Raw genomic sequence first — 15,024 nt, 5'->3', positions numbered from 1 at the left:
TCGAACCTTTATAATGTGGAGATGCCAGCGTTGGACTGGGGTGAGCACAGTAAGAAGTCTTACAACACCAAGTTAAAGTCCAACATGTGTGTTTCAAACACTAGCTTTCGGATCACTGCTCCTTCCTCAGGTGGTACCTCACATTGAGGGGCTAGGCCCACGCCGGAGTGGTTCCCGCTCCGCCGTCTGGCGTGAACGGCCTTTGGCGCCACGCCAGCCGGGGCTGAAAGGACTTTGCCGGCCCGCATAAGTCTGCGCATATGCCGGAGACCATGGCGAAGGCGGAAGAAAAAGAGTGCTCCCATGGCACAGGCCCGCCCGCCGATCGGTGGGGCCCCGATCACGGGCCAGGCCACCGTGGTGGCACCCCCCGGGTCAGATTGCCCACAGCTCCCCCCCGACCCCGGCGCCCGCCGCGCCTGCCTGCTCCCGCCGGTAAGGTAGGTGGTTTGATCCACGCCGCGGGAGAGGGTTGACAGCGGCGGGACTTCGGCCCATCGCGGGCCGGAGAATCGCCGCGGGGGGGCCCGCCGACCGCCGCGATTCCCGCCCCCGCTGAATCGCTGGTGGCGGAGAATTCGGGACACGGCGGGGTCGGAGAATCCCGCCCCAGATCAGCAACATTCAGCTGGATGGAGAAACTGAAAAGAAAATGAAGCTAAAATTTCTCTTTTGGGGCACTGGTGACCCCTGCGTTGCAATGAGCTATCGCTGAAAACCTGAAGTTATCAGCGTCTCCGAATTATTTTTTTAACTTATCGCACAGACGCTTATAGAGTTAAGGAGAAAGTCACTTCAGAATCGAAATGCCCCATTGCCCTGTCGGATTGGGGGAAATAAAAATAAAAATCACCATTTCAAGTACAGTTGCTGGCAATTCATCATTAAAAGATAAGCAGAGGGATTGAACGTGTTGCGCGAGATCGGAAAATTGCCCGAGGTAAAAGAAAGAGGGAATTAGTGACCCCAGCAGCCGACACGGAGGTTTGTTTAAGATTTCCAGTCAGCAGAGTAGGCGCCAAAAGCAGAGCTCCCTTACCGGTTAATGAAATGAAAGACACGGCCACAACAAACAGAGGTAAAATCTTCATCTTTCAGCTGGAAAGTACACACTTTTATCCCGGGAATTGATTCTCGAAGATTATTACCAAAATTATTTGGACTCTGGTTATTTCACTTTCGTTTCACTGTTCACGCCCAGTTCTTTCTGTTCCTGGAATGATTATGAACAAGACGGTGATTTAGGCAGTGGAATGGCTGCAGGCTGACATTTTGTTCGCTTTAATGTTAAACGTAAGGAAGTATTCTTGCTTATCCTCCACAGAAGTGATTGTTCACCTGATTAAACTTTTACACAGCGTCGTTTATTTCACAGTAACTCCAACTGCATTGTTAATGTAAGCCTACTTGTGACAATAAAGATTATTATTATTAATCGACTCTCAAAACACATATTCCAATTCACACTTTCCAACATAGCCCAGCTGATGTTTATAATCGCCCTGGGGGTGAGTTAGTTCACTTGGGCTGGGCAGCTGGTTTGGTTTGCGGAGCTACGCCAACATTGCGGGCCCAATTCCCATACCAGCTGAGGCCTTCCATGAAGACCCCCTTCCCCTCAGGTGTGGCGACTCGCAGGTGGAATCACCACCAGTCAGCGCTCTCTTCAAAAGGTGAGAGCAGCCGATGGTCCTCAAGGACTAAGGTGGCTTTCGTACATCCTGAAGCATCTGGAGGAACATGTGGGGGGAAAAAAGGATTTGTTAAATTCAGCCTCAGAGGAATCAGTGTATTGCTGTTTTACAGCACAGAAAGAGGCCCTTCGGCCCATCATGTCTGTGCCGGCCATCAAGCATCTATCTACGTTCCAAGAAGGGTGCTACGGACAAACCAGGAAATTACAGGCCTAACTTGGTAGGAAAACCTTTGGAAGGAATTCTGGACACAGGCTTCTAGTCATACAAACAATCTTCGAACAACACCCTCTGCCTCCTGCCACTAGCCAATTTGGATCCAATTTGCCAAATTACCCTGGATACCAGGGCTCTTAGTACACAGTTTTCAAGTTTTTGTTTTTTGTCTCCCTCAAAGGTGCTAAATGCTTACAGAAAGAAGGATCAGAGTAGCTGTCTGCCTCCAGAAAGACCTTTCTTGTACTTGGTCCATTTGTTCTCTCATGGCGTCGATTTTACTCAAGTAAGTGCTCGGGGTTCCTTTCAGGGAACAGTCATACTGCCAAAGAGTACATTTACAGAGCAGATTCGTGAGCAGCAGTGAACTGGGGGTGATGGCCTTCAAACTTAGGGACGTCTCCTCACTCTGCACAGAGCTGGCAAATGTAAGAGTCCACAGCTGAGGGTTCCCAGGTGGGTTCTCGGTGTTCTAAGCTATTAGATTGAAATGATTCAGGAGCACTAGTCTCACATACAGGCTGCAGATACAGTCTCGTGTCACACGGTGCTGATGACGGGAAAATTGGAGGAGTTGAGAGCCTACATCTGCAAGCAATGAGGAAAGCAGGAAAGAAATTGTGGAAAATCCTGGTGACTGTCAGTCCAGGAGATTAATTGGGCCACTGGCCAAAGATTTGGAGAGGATATGAGAGCTGTTTTTATTTCTGCACTGTCAGCAGTTGCTGACTCGAGAGATTGCAATGTTGCAAATTAATCTTTTTTTAAATACTTTTTATTGAAGAAAATTTTTCAGAGTACAAACATTTTAACCCCCCCTACATTTGAATTATATCAAAACAAAGTCAAAACCCCCTACTTAACAAGAATCCCCCCCACCCCCTACCCGCGCGCCCCCCCCCCCCCCCCCCCCCCCGCCTCCCCCCCCCCCCGCCGACGAAACCGGCCGCCCGACCATCTTGTCATTTCTGGCAGTGTCCTCGGGCAGGCCTTGCCCGTGACACCACCGATACCGTGTCTCCTTCGTTGCTATCCCCCCCCCCCCCTCCCCCACACCCTCCCCCCCCCCTCCCTCCCGCCCTCCCCTCCCTCCCGGGTTGCTGCTGTCACGACCTCAGTTTCTATCTCTGATCTAAGAGTCCAGGAAGGGTTGCCATCGCCTGAAAAACCCCTGCACCGACCCTCTCAGGGCGAATTTGATTCTTTCCAATTGGATGAAGTTTGCCATGTCATTTAACCAGGTGTTAACACTTGGAGGCCTTGCGTCCCTCCACTGAATCAAGATCCTCCTCCGAGCCACCAAGGACGCAAAGGCTAATATTCCAGCCTCCCTCGCCTCCTGTACCCCCGGCTCCGCCCCAACCCCGAAGATCGCAAGTCCCCATCCTGGCTTGACCCTGGACCCCACCACTCTCGACACCGTCCCTGCCACCCCCTTCCAGAACTCCTCCAGTGCCGGACATGCCCAAAACATGTGTGCATGATTCGCAGGGCTTCCCGAACATCTGACACACCTGTCTTCACCCCCGAAAAACCGACTCATCCTTGTCCCCGTCATGTGGGCTCTATGCAGTACCTTAAATTGAATGAGACTCAGTCTCGCACATGACGACGACGAGTTGACCCTCTCTAGGGCGTCTGCCCATGTCCCATCCTCTATCTGTTCCCCCAGCTCTACCTCCCACTTGTCTTTCAACTCCACTACTGGTACCTCCTCCACCTCCTGCATAATCTTATAAATGTCCGAGATCTTCCCCTCCCCGACCCAGACCCCTGATAGCACCCTATCACACGCCCCCCTGTCGGGAAGCACGGGAAACCCCTCTACCTGTCGTCTGGCAAATGCCTTCACTTGGAGGTACCTGAACGTGTTCCCCGGGGGAGCCCGAATTTCTCCTCCAGCTCTCCCAAGCTCGCAAACCTCCCCTCTATAAACAAGTCCTTCAGTTGCCTAATGCCCACCCTCTGCCAGCTCAGAAATCCCCCTCCTGTATTTCCCGGTGCAAATCTGTGGTTCCCTCTTAGTGGTGCCCTTATCAAACCCCCCACTTTCCCCCTGTGTCGCCTCCACTGCCCCCAGATCTTGAGGGTGGCCGCCACCACCGGGCTCGTGGTATACCTCGTGGGAGGGAGCGGCCATGGTGCCGTTATCAGTGCCCCTAAGCTTATGTTGCCACAGGACGCCCTCTCCATACGCTTCCAAGCTGCCCCCCTCCCCTTCCATCATCCACTTTCGTACCATCGATGCATTTGCCGCCCAGTAATATCCTGAAAGATTGGGTAACGCCAGCCCTCCACTATCCCTACTCCGCTCCAAAAAGACCCTTCTAACTCTAGGGGTGCCATGTGCCCACACGTACCCCATGATACTACTTGTTACCTTCTTGAAAAAGGCCCTAGGGAGGAAGATGGGCAGACACTGGAACAAAAACAAGAACCTCGGAGGACCGTCATTTTAACTGACTGCACCCTCCCTGCCAGCGACAGCGGCACCATGTCCCACCTCTTAAACTCCTCCTCCATCTGTTCCACCAGCCTAGAGAAGTTCAGCTTGTGGAGGGTCCCCCCAGTTCTTTGCCACCTGCACCCCCAAGTACCTGAAACTTTTTACTGCTCTTTTGAAGGGGAGCCTCCCAATTCCCTCCCCCTGGTCTCCCGAGTGTATTACAAAGACCTCACTTTTCCCCAGATTTAATTCATATCCCGAAAAGTCCCCGAACTCCGCTAGTATTTCCATAACCTCCGGCATTCCCCCCTCCGGGTCTGCCACATACAGCAACAGGTCATCCGCATAGAGCGAGACCCGATGCTCCTCCCCTCCCCTTGTCAGTCCCCTCCACCCCCCTGAACCCCTCAGTGCCATCGCTAACGGTTCAATCGCTAATGCAAAGAGTAAGGGGGATAGGGACATCCCTGCCTAGTACCTCGATGGAGCCCAAAATATTCTGACCTCCTCCCGTTTGTTACCACACTCGCCATCGGGGGCCGAATAGAGCAGCTTTACCCACTTGATAAATCCCTCCCAAACCCAAACCTTTCCAACGTCTCCCACAAGTATTCCCACTCCACCCTATCGAATGCCTTCTCCGCGTCTAGCGCTACCACTATCTCCGCCTCCCCCTCCACTGCCGGCATCATGATCACGTTTAACAATCTCCGGACATTTGTGTTAAGTTGGCGTCCCTTCACGAACCCCGTCTGGTCTTCATGTATTACCCCTGGCACACAATCCTCTATCCTGGTTGCCAGGACCTTTGCTAACAGCTTGGCATCTACATTTAAGAGGGAGATAGGCCTGTAGGACCCGCACTGGACCGGGTCCTTGTCCCGCTTCAAAATCAAGGAGATCAGGGCCTGCGACATTGTTGGGGGCAAAACCCCCCCCTCGCGCGCCTTATTAAAGGCTCTCACCAGCACTGGGCCCACCAAGTCCACAAATTTCCTGTAAAACTCCACCGGGAACCCATCCGGCCCCGGCGCCTTCCCCACCTGCATCTGGCCTATCCCTTTAATTAGCTCCTGCAGCTCTATCGGCGCCCCCAACCCTTCTACCAGCTCCCCCTGTACCTTTGGGAACCTCAATTTGTCGAGAAAGTTCTCCATTCCCCCTCTCCTCTTCGGCGGTTCAGACCTATACAATTCCCTGTAGAAGTCCCTGAAGACCCTATTCACCTCTTGCCCCCTTCTGCACTACGTCCCCCCCCCCTCTCTCTCACTCCCCCAATCTCTCTGGCTGCATCTCGCTTACGAAGCTGGTGTGCCAGCATCCTGCTCGCCTTTTCCCCGTACTCATACGCCGCACCCTGCGCCCTTCTCCACTGCGTCTCCGCCTTCCTAGTGGTCAGTAGGTCAAACCTGGCCTGTAAACTGCGCCGCTCCCTCAGTAGCCCCTCCTCTGGTGCCGCCGCATATTTCCTATCTACTTCTAGGAGCTCCCCCACCAGCCTCTCCCTTTCCTGCCTCTCCTTCCTCTCTCTGTGTGCCCTTATGGAGATCAGCTCTCCTCTAATCACTGCTTTCAGGGCCTCCCAGACCGTCCCCACCTGCACCTCACCCGTGTCGTTCGTACCCAGATAGTTCTCAATGCCCGTTCTAACCCTTCTGCACACCTCTTCGTCCGCCAACAGCCCCACATCCAGGCGCCACAACGGGCGCTGATCCCGCGCCTCCCCCAATTCCACATCCACCCAATGTGGTGCATGGTCCGATATCGCAATGGCCGAGTACTCCGTGTCCTGCACTCTCGGTATCAGCCCCCTGTTCAATACGAAAAAGTCTATCCTGGAGTACACCCTGTGGACGTGGGAGAAAAAAGAATACTCCCTCGCCCTAGGCCTACCAAATCTCCATGGGTCTACCCCTCCCATCTGCTCCATAAACCCCCTTAACACCTCTGCCGCTGCCGGCCTCCTATTCGTCCTGGAACTCGATCTATCCAGCCCAGGGTCCAACACCGTATTAAAGTCCCCTCCCATGATCAGGCCCCCTGCCTCCAGTCCCGGGATGAGGCCCAGCAGGCGCCTCATAAAGCCCGCGTCGTCCCAATTCGGGGCATACACATTCACCAGCACCACATTCTCTCCCTGCAACCTACCCCTCACCACCACATACCTGCCCTCCTTGTCTGCCACCACTTCTGCCGCCACGAACGACACCCTCTTTCCCACCAGAATCGCCACCCCCCCGGTTCTTGACATCCAAGCCTGAGTGGAACACCTGTCCCACCCACCCCCTTCTCAGGCGGACCTGATCTGCTACCCTCAAGTGAGTCTCCTGCAACATCGCTACATCAGCCTTCAGTCCCTTCAGGTGCGAGAAGACCCTTGATCTTTTAACCGGTCCATTCAGCCCCCTTACATTCCACGTAATCAATCGGATCGCTGGGCGACCCGTCCCTGCTCCCTGTCGATTAGCCATGTTCTGTCCCTTGCTCGCCCCGGGTCATCCCCCCCTTTCTGACCCGTTTCCCATAGCGATGGCCCCCCCCCCCCCAGCTCTCCCCTTCTCGTCCCTGGTCTTTCCAGCAGCAACCCGGTATCTCCCCCTAACCCTCCCACCCCCCCCCCCCCCCTCCCCCCCCCCCCCCCCCCTGGCTAGGACCCCTCCTAGCCGCGATGTGCCCAACATCGTACTCCCGAGAGTCAGCTGATCTCCGCTGACCCGGCTGCTCCTGCCACACTCCGACTCCTCCCGGTTCGAGGGGGGGGGGGGAGGGACCTCCCCCCCCCGCCATTCCACTCTGACCCCGCTCCAGCGCGGGAAAGGCCGCCATTACTGGCCACGCCCCACTCTTCTCCCCTCCTCTCTCCTCCATCCCGCGCGCGGGAAAAACAGAGGAAAGCCCGCGCTTTCGCCCGGCCACACCCCGCCCCGCCATCTTCCACTCCCCCCCCATCCCCATCCATGCCCATGAAGGATCCCCTTAAAACCCCAGAGATAAACCCGCATGATCAACCCACTCCCCCCCCGTCCCGTCTTCCCAACTTAACAATATAAATACCCAATGGCAACTAAATACATAAATACTTAACTACATACTTAAATAACAAAATAATTAAATAGCTATCAACTAACAATGTGCTTAACCATCACCCTCCATCAAACAGTATAAATAACCACAGATAACCATAACCAGAGAGGGAAGAAAAAACAAAAAAAAAGGGACCAAACACCCGAAGAAAAAGGGGTAAAAAGGGTAAATGACTAAGGGAAGTTGGAAACGGGAAGAAACACACCATAAGAAGAAAACGACCCGCAATAGAAATTTCAACAGTTCAAATATACAGAAACACCAAACAACTCGAAACCTTCAAGATATTCAAAAAGTCAAACGTTCAAGAAAAGCCAAACAATCCAAGAAACTGTTACCCAGCTCCGACCTGGCCTGAAAAGATAAGGGCCACTTGCTCAATCAAGAGTACCCAGGTGGCTACGACCGCCGGTGCTCCCAGGTTTTAGTTCATGTCCAGCTTTTCTTCTTGTACAAAGGTCCAGGCCTCCTCTGGGGACTCAAAATAATGATGTTGGTCCTTGTAGGTGACCCACAAGCGCGCCGGCTGCAGCATTCCAAATTTGATCCTCTTCGCGTGTAGCACCGCCTTCGTCCGGTTGAACCGGGCCCGCCGCTTTGCCACCTCCGCACTCCAGTCCTGGTACACCCTTACCGTCGAGTTCTGCCACTTACTGCTTTTCTCCCTTTTTGCCCAGCTCAGGACTTTCTCCCGATCACATAGCCGCTGGAACCGCACCAGCACCGCCCTCGGGGGCTCGTTTGCCCTAGGCCTCCTGGCCATGACCCAGTATGCCTCTTCCAGCTCCAGGGGCGCAGGACCGGCCCCTTCCCCCATCAGGGAGCTCAGCATCTCCGCAACATATCTCGGGAGATCCGACCCCTCCAGGCCTTCTTCTAGGCCCAGGATCCTCAAATTTTTCCTCCTCATCCGAGTGTCCAGCTCCTCGAAACGGCTCTGCCACTTCAGGTGGAGTGCCTCGTGCACCTCCACCTTTGCCCCGAGGACCGTGGCCTCCTCCTCCCTCGCGGTCATCTCCTGCTGCAGCTCTCTGATCGACGCCTCTTGGGTCGCCTGGGCTCCCACCAACCTGGTGGTCGTCGCGTTCATGGACTCTAAGAGCTCCACTTTCAGCTCCGTGAAAAAACGGAGGAGAGCGGCCTGCTGCTCCTCTGCCCATTTCCTCCATCCCTCCGGAGCGCCGCCGGCCGCCATTTTGATTTTCTTCCCCCGCTTTTTTTGGGGAGCTGCTGCCACTTTTCTTGCCGCTCCACTCCGAGTACCGACCATAAAATCGGTCTAGTTCTCCTCAGGGGACCTTCCCCCACCGGGATTCGTCTTTTCAGCACCGTTGGGGCCCTCCAATTGGCCCGAAAACACCTTTGTCGCAGGAGCTTCCAAATGTGCGGCTCAGCTAGTCATAGCCGCAACCGGAAGTCCGTTGCAAATTAATCTTGACTGCTCAGAAATGTAGCTTCAAATAAGAATCCATGATTCCAAGTCAATTCCATGCTTTAGAATCACAGCCCGGTTTACTTGTATATAGCCATTTCTCTCTCACACATACCCCATCCACCCTCCTGCATACTCAGCCACTTTTGTTGGGCATGGCTGTCAGCATAATTATTCGGTCAACAGAGCTTCATGACACAAATCAACGTGGCCAGTTCAGGTAAAGTGCTTTAGCTGAGAGGCCTCTCCCACTCGACTTGCCAGATTCAAAATGAGTGATTTTCAACATGAAAATCCAGGCCTTTTGTATCATAGAACATAGAACATTACAGCGCAGTACAGGCCCTTCGACCCTCGATGTTGCGCCGACCTGTGAAACCACTCTAAAGCCCATCTACACTATTCCCTTATCGTCTATATGTCTATCCAATGACCATTTGAATGCCCTTAGTGTTGGCGAGTCCATTACTGTTGCAGGCAAGGCATTCCACGCCCTTCCTACTCTCTGAGTAAAGAAGCTACCCCTGACATCTGTCCTATATCTATCTCCCCTCAATATAAAGCTATGTCCCCTCGTGCTAGACATCACCATCCGAGGAAAAAGGCTCTCACTGTCCATCCTATCTAATCCTCTGATCATTTTGTATGCCTCAATTAAGTCAACTCTTAACCTTCTCTCTAACGAAAACAGCTTCAAGTCCCTCAGCCTTCCCTCACAAGATCTTCCCTCCATATCAGGCAACATTCTGGTAAATCTCCTCTGCACCCTTTCCAATGCTTCCACATCCTTCCTATAATGCGGCGACCAGAATTGCACGCAATACTCCAAATGCGGCCGCACCAGAGTTTTGTACAACTGCAACATGACCACATGGCTCTGAAACTCAATTCCTCTACCAATAAAAGCTAAAACACCGTACGCCTTCTTAACAACCCTCTCAACCTGGTTGGCAACTTCCAGAGATCTATGTACATGGACACCGAGATGTCTCTGCTCATCCACACTACCAAGAATCGTCCCATTAGCCCAGTATTCTGTCTTCCTGTTGTTCTTTCCAAAATGAATCACCTCACACTTTTCTGCATTAAACTCCATTTGCCACCTCTCAGCCCAGCACTGCAGCTTATCTATGTCCCTCTGTAACTTGTAACATCCTTCTGCACTGTCCACAACTCCACCGACTTTAGTGTCATCTGCAAATTTACTCACCCATGCTTCTACGCCATCCTCTAGGTCATTTATAAAAATGACAAACAGCAGTGCTCCCAAAACAGATCCTTGTGGTACACCACTAGTAACCACTGGTAACTGGACTCCAGTCTGAACATTTCCCATCAACCACCACCCTTTGTCTTCTTCCAGCTAGCCAATTTCTGATCCAAACTGCTAAATCACCCTGAATCCCATGCCTCCATGAATCCATGTATTTTCTGCAATAGCCTGCCGTGGAGAACCTTATCAAATGCTTTACTGAAATCTGTATACACCACATGAACTGCTTTACCCTCATTCACCTGTTTGGTCACCTTCTCAAAGAACTCAATAAGGTTTGTGAGGCACGACCTACCCTTCACAAAACCGTGTTGACTATCTCTAATCAAATTATTCCTTTCCAGATGATTATACATCCTATCTCTTATAAACTTTTCCAGGCTCACTGGACTATAGTTACCGGGGTTGTCTCTACTCCCCTTCTTGAACAAGGGGACAATGTTTGCTATCCTCCAGTCTTCTGGCACTATTCCTGTAGACAAAGATGACTTGAAGATCAAAGCCAAAGGTTCAGCAATCTCCTCCCTAGCTTCCCAGAGAATCCCAGGATAAATCCCATCCGGCCCAGGGGACTTATCTATTTTCACACCTCCTCCTTATGAACCTCATGCCCTTCTAGTCCAGTGGCCTGAATCTCAGTCTTCTCCTCGACAACATTGTCTTTTTCCTGTGTGAATACTGATGAAAAATATTCATTTAGCACCTCTCCTATCTCCTTGGACTCCACGCACAACTTCCCACTACTGTCCTTGACTGGCCCTACTCTTATCCTAGTCATTCTTTTATTCCTGACATATCTATAGAAAGCTTTAGAGTTATCCTTGATCCTACCTGCAAAATACTTCTCATGTCCCCTCCTGGCTCTTCTTAGCTCTCTCTTTAGGTCCTTCCTAGCTAACTTGTAACTCTCGAGCGTCCTAACTGAACCTTCACGTCTCATCTTTACATAAGCCTCCTTCCTCCTCTTGACAATTGTTTCAACTACTTTAGGAAACCACAATTCCCTTGCTCGACCACTTCCTCCCTGCCTGACAGGTACATACTGATCAAGGACACGCAGTAGCTGTTCCTTGAACAAGCTCCACATTTCCATTGTGTCAGGGGCCTCACGGTAGCATGGTGGTTAGCATCAATGCTTCACAGCTCCAGGGTCCCAGGTTCGATTCCCGGCTGGGTCACTGTCTGTGTGGAGTCTGCACGTCCTCCCTGTGTGTGCGTGGGTTTCCTCCGGGTGCTCCGGTTTCCTCCCACAGTCCAAAGATGTGCGGGTTAGGTGGATTGGCCATGCTAAATTGCCCGTAGTGTAAGGTTAATGGGGGGATTGTTGGGATACGGGTTACGTGGGTTTAAGTGGGGTGATCATTGCTCGGCACAACATCGAGGGCCGAAGGGCCTGTTCTGTGCTGTACTGTTCTATGTTCTATGTTCTATGTCCATCCCCTGCAGTTTTCCTCTCAATCCCATGCATCCTAAGTCTTGCCTCATCGCATCATAATTGCCTTTCCCCCAGATATAACTCTTGCCCTGCGGTATATACCTATCCCTTTCCATCACTAAAGTAAACGTAATCGAATTGTGGTTGCTATCACCAAAGTGCTCAACTACCTCCAAATCTAACACCTGTCCTGGTTCATTACCCAGTACCAAATCCAATATGGCCTCTCCTCTCGTTGGCCCATCTACATACTGTGTCAGGAAACCCTCCTGGACACATTGGAGAAAAACGGACCCATCTAAAGTACTCGAACTATAGTGTTTCCAGTCAATATTTGAAAAGTTAAAGTCCCCCATAACAACCACCCTGTTGCTTTTGCTCCGATCCAGAATCATCTTTGCAATCCTTTCCTCTACATCTCTGGAACTTTTTGGAGGCCTATAGAAAACCCCTAACAGGGTGACCTCTCCTTTCCTGTTTCTAACCTCAGCCCATACTACCTCAGTAGAACGAGTCCTCATCAAACTTCCTTTCTGCCACCGTAATATTGTCCTTGACTAACGATGCCACCCCTCCCCCTCTTTTCCTCCTTCCCTGAGCTTACTGAAATACCTAAACCCAGGCACCTGCAACAACCATTTCTGTCCCTGCTCTATCCATGTCTCCGAAATGGCCACAACATCGAAGTCCCAGGTACCAACCCATGCCTCAAGATCACCCACCTTATTCCGGATGCTCCTGGCATTGAAGAAGACACATTTTAAACCACCAACTGTCTGCCTGCAACTTTGAAGCCTTACTCATGACGTCACTACTCTCAACGGCCTGTATAATGGAGCTACAATTCAGGTTCCCAATCCCCTGCTGAACTAGTTTAAACCCTCCCGAAGAGCATTAGCAAATTCCCCCCCCCCCCCCCCCCCCCCCCCAGGATATTAGTACCACCTGGTCCAGGTGTAGACCATCCCGTTTGTAGAGGTCCCACCTACCCCAGAATGAGCCCCAATTGTCCAGGAATCAGAAACCCTCCCTCCTGCACCATCCCTGCAGCCACGTATTCAACTGCTCTCTCCCTATTCCTCGTCTCGCTAGCACGTGGCACGGGTAACAACCCAAGATAATAACTCTGTTTGTCCTAGATCTAAGTTTCCACCCTAGCTCCCTGAATTCCTGCCTTACATCCCTATCCCTTTTCCTACCTATGTCGTTGGTACCTATGTGGACCATGCCTTGGGGCTGCTCCCCATCCCCTTAAGGATCCCGAAAACACGATCCGGTACCTGGGGGGCAACACACCAAACGCGAGTCTCTCTCGATCCCACAGAATCTCCTATCTATCCCCCTAACTATGAAGTCTCCAGTGACTAATGCTCTACTCCCCTCCCCCCTTCCCTTCTGAGCAACAGGGACAGACTCTGTGCCAGAGACCTGTACCCCATGGCTTACCCCTGGTAAGTCGTCCCCCCAACAGTATCCAAAACGGTGTACTTGTTACAGTTTCTGAGGAGCTGGAGATGGGTGCACTTCCCACAGGTGAAATCAGCAGGGACACTGATGGCGTCCCTCACCTCAAACATTCTGCAGGAGGAACATTGCACTGCCTTCCCTGCCATCCCCTCTAGATAGAATAAAAGAGGAAGTTGCGAACAGTCTGCTGGTCATACTACACCTTGGCCTGACCTCTGCATTGCTAGCCAGTGGTTCAAGCCTGATGTGCTGTGGCAGTGCAAAGAAAAGTTAAAAGGAGGATCACGAAAACAGGAGAAACCAAAGCACATTCAGATGTGGGAATGAGATCAAGAAATCATTTGTTGCACACAGTGATCCACATTGCCCAGCTCGGTCATTGCTCTCTGGTGATTTTTCTTTCAGTGAGGAAGGAGTAATGAAAGTGGGATGAGCAACATTCCAAGAGATACATGACACAACTAAAGCTGGAAGAGTGATGACAATTCCATGCTTGAAAGCTTCGGGGTAATCCGAAAAATTTTTTTTGCAGGAGCACTTTATCTTCCCATTGGCAAGCCAATGACTTAATTTACCTTTAATCATTTATTCATTTATTTTGTAGCTGTTAAATTCATTAAAATCTAGGGCGCAATTCTGCCATCGGGAGACTCAGGGCGTGATTCTCCGCAACGGTCGACGCCGGAGTGAAACGAAATGATTAAAGGTAAATTAAGTCATTGGCCGCTCCTCGCCCCCTATTCACCCCCCCCCCCCCCCCACGCCCCCCCCCCCCCCCCCCCCCCGGGGGCTAGAAGTGGCGGTGCGCGAAACTCGGCCACCGGGCCTTGACGCTTGCGTCAAAGCGGCACGCCGAGAATTACGCGGTCGGCGGCGCCTAAGTGACGTCAGCCGCACATGCACAGGTTGGCCGGCGCCAACCCGTGCATGCGCGGTTGCCGTCTTCCCCTCCGCTGTTCCGCACGACATGGCAGCTTGATCTTGCGGGGCGGTGGAGGGAAAAGAGTGCGTCATTTACAGATGCCGGCCTGACGATCAGTGGGCACCGATCGCGGGCCAGACATCAGACGAGCACGCCCGTGCTGCTCGATCCTCCCTCCGCCCCCCACAGGCTCCACATACAGAGGTCGCGCGATGTTCACGCCGTCAGCGGCCAGGTGTGGTTGATGCCAGCGTGAACCGGTCGGGGTCGTCAGGCTGCTCGGCCCATTCGGGCCGGAGAATCGCCGGTCGCAGTGAAAAATGGCGAGCGGCGATTCTCCGAGCGGCATGTCACAAAACGCGACACGCCATTTTGGGGGGAGTGGGAGAATCGCGGGGGATGCCAGGGCGGCGTGGTGTGATTTGCCCGGCCCTCCCGCGATTCTCCCAACCGGCGTGGGAAACGGAGAATCGCGCTCTAAGTCCCGACGCCGGAGTGAAAACCGGAGTGTTTCACTCCAGTGTCGGAGGCCGCTCCCTGGCCCCTATTCTCCCACCCCCGGGGGGCTAGGAGCGGCGCTGCATCATTTACGCACGCCTGACCTTCGCACCACGTAAAAGCAGCGCCACGTAAATTACGCGGCCAGAGCCGCGTAAATGATGTCACCCGCGCATGCGCAGGTTGTCCAGCGCCAACCCATGCATGCGCGGTTGCCGTCCTCCCTGTGACCACCCCGCAAGAAATGTTGGATGGATCTTGTGGGCACCGATCACGGGCCAGACTTCTTTTGAGGGCCCCCCCCAGTGCAGGATCCCCACTCCCCCCCCCCCCCCCCCCCAAACAGGTCACCCCCCCAACATTTCCGCGCTGTTCCCGCTGGCAGCGACCTGGTGTGGACGGCACCGGCGGGAACCTGTTGCGTTGGGCAGCCCGCTCGGCCCATCTGGGTCGGAGAATCGGCGCTCGCCCGTTACAAACGGCGAGCACCGATTTTCCCAGTGGCCAGCCGTGAATCTCGTCTCGCCGGTTTGGGGGGTGGGAGAATCGCGTGCGGG

Source organism: Scyliorhinus canicula, chromosome 9, assembly GCF_902713615.1.
Source record: "Scyliorhinus canicula chromosome 9, sScyCan1.1, whole genome shotgun sequence".
Lineage (NCBI taxonomy): Eukaryota > Metazoa > Chordata > Chondrichthyes > Carcharhiniformes > Scyliorhinidae > Scyliorhinus > Scyliorhinus canicula.
This window is presented reverse-complemented; position numbering follows the sequence as displayed.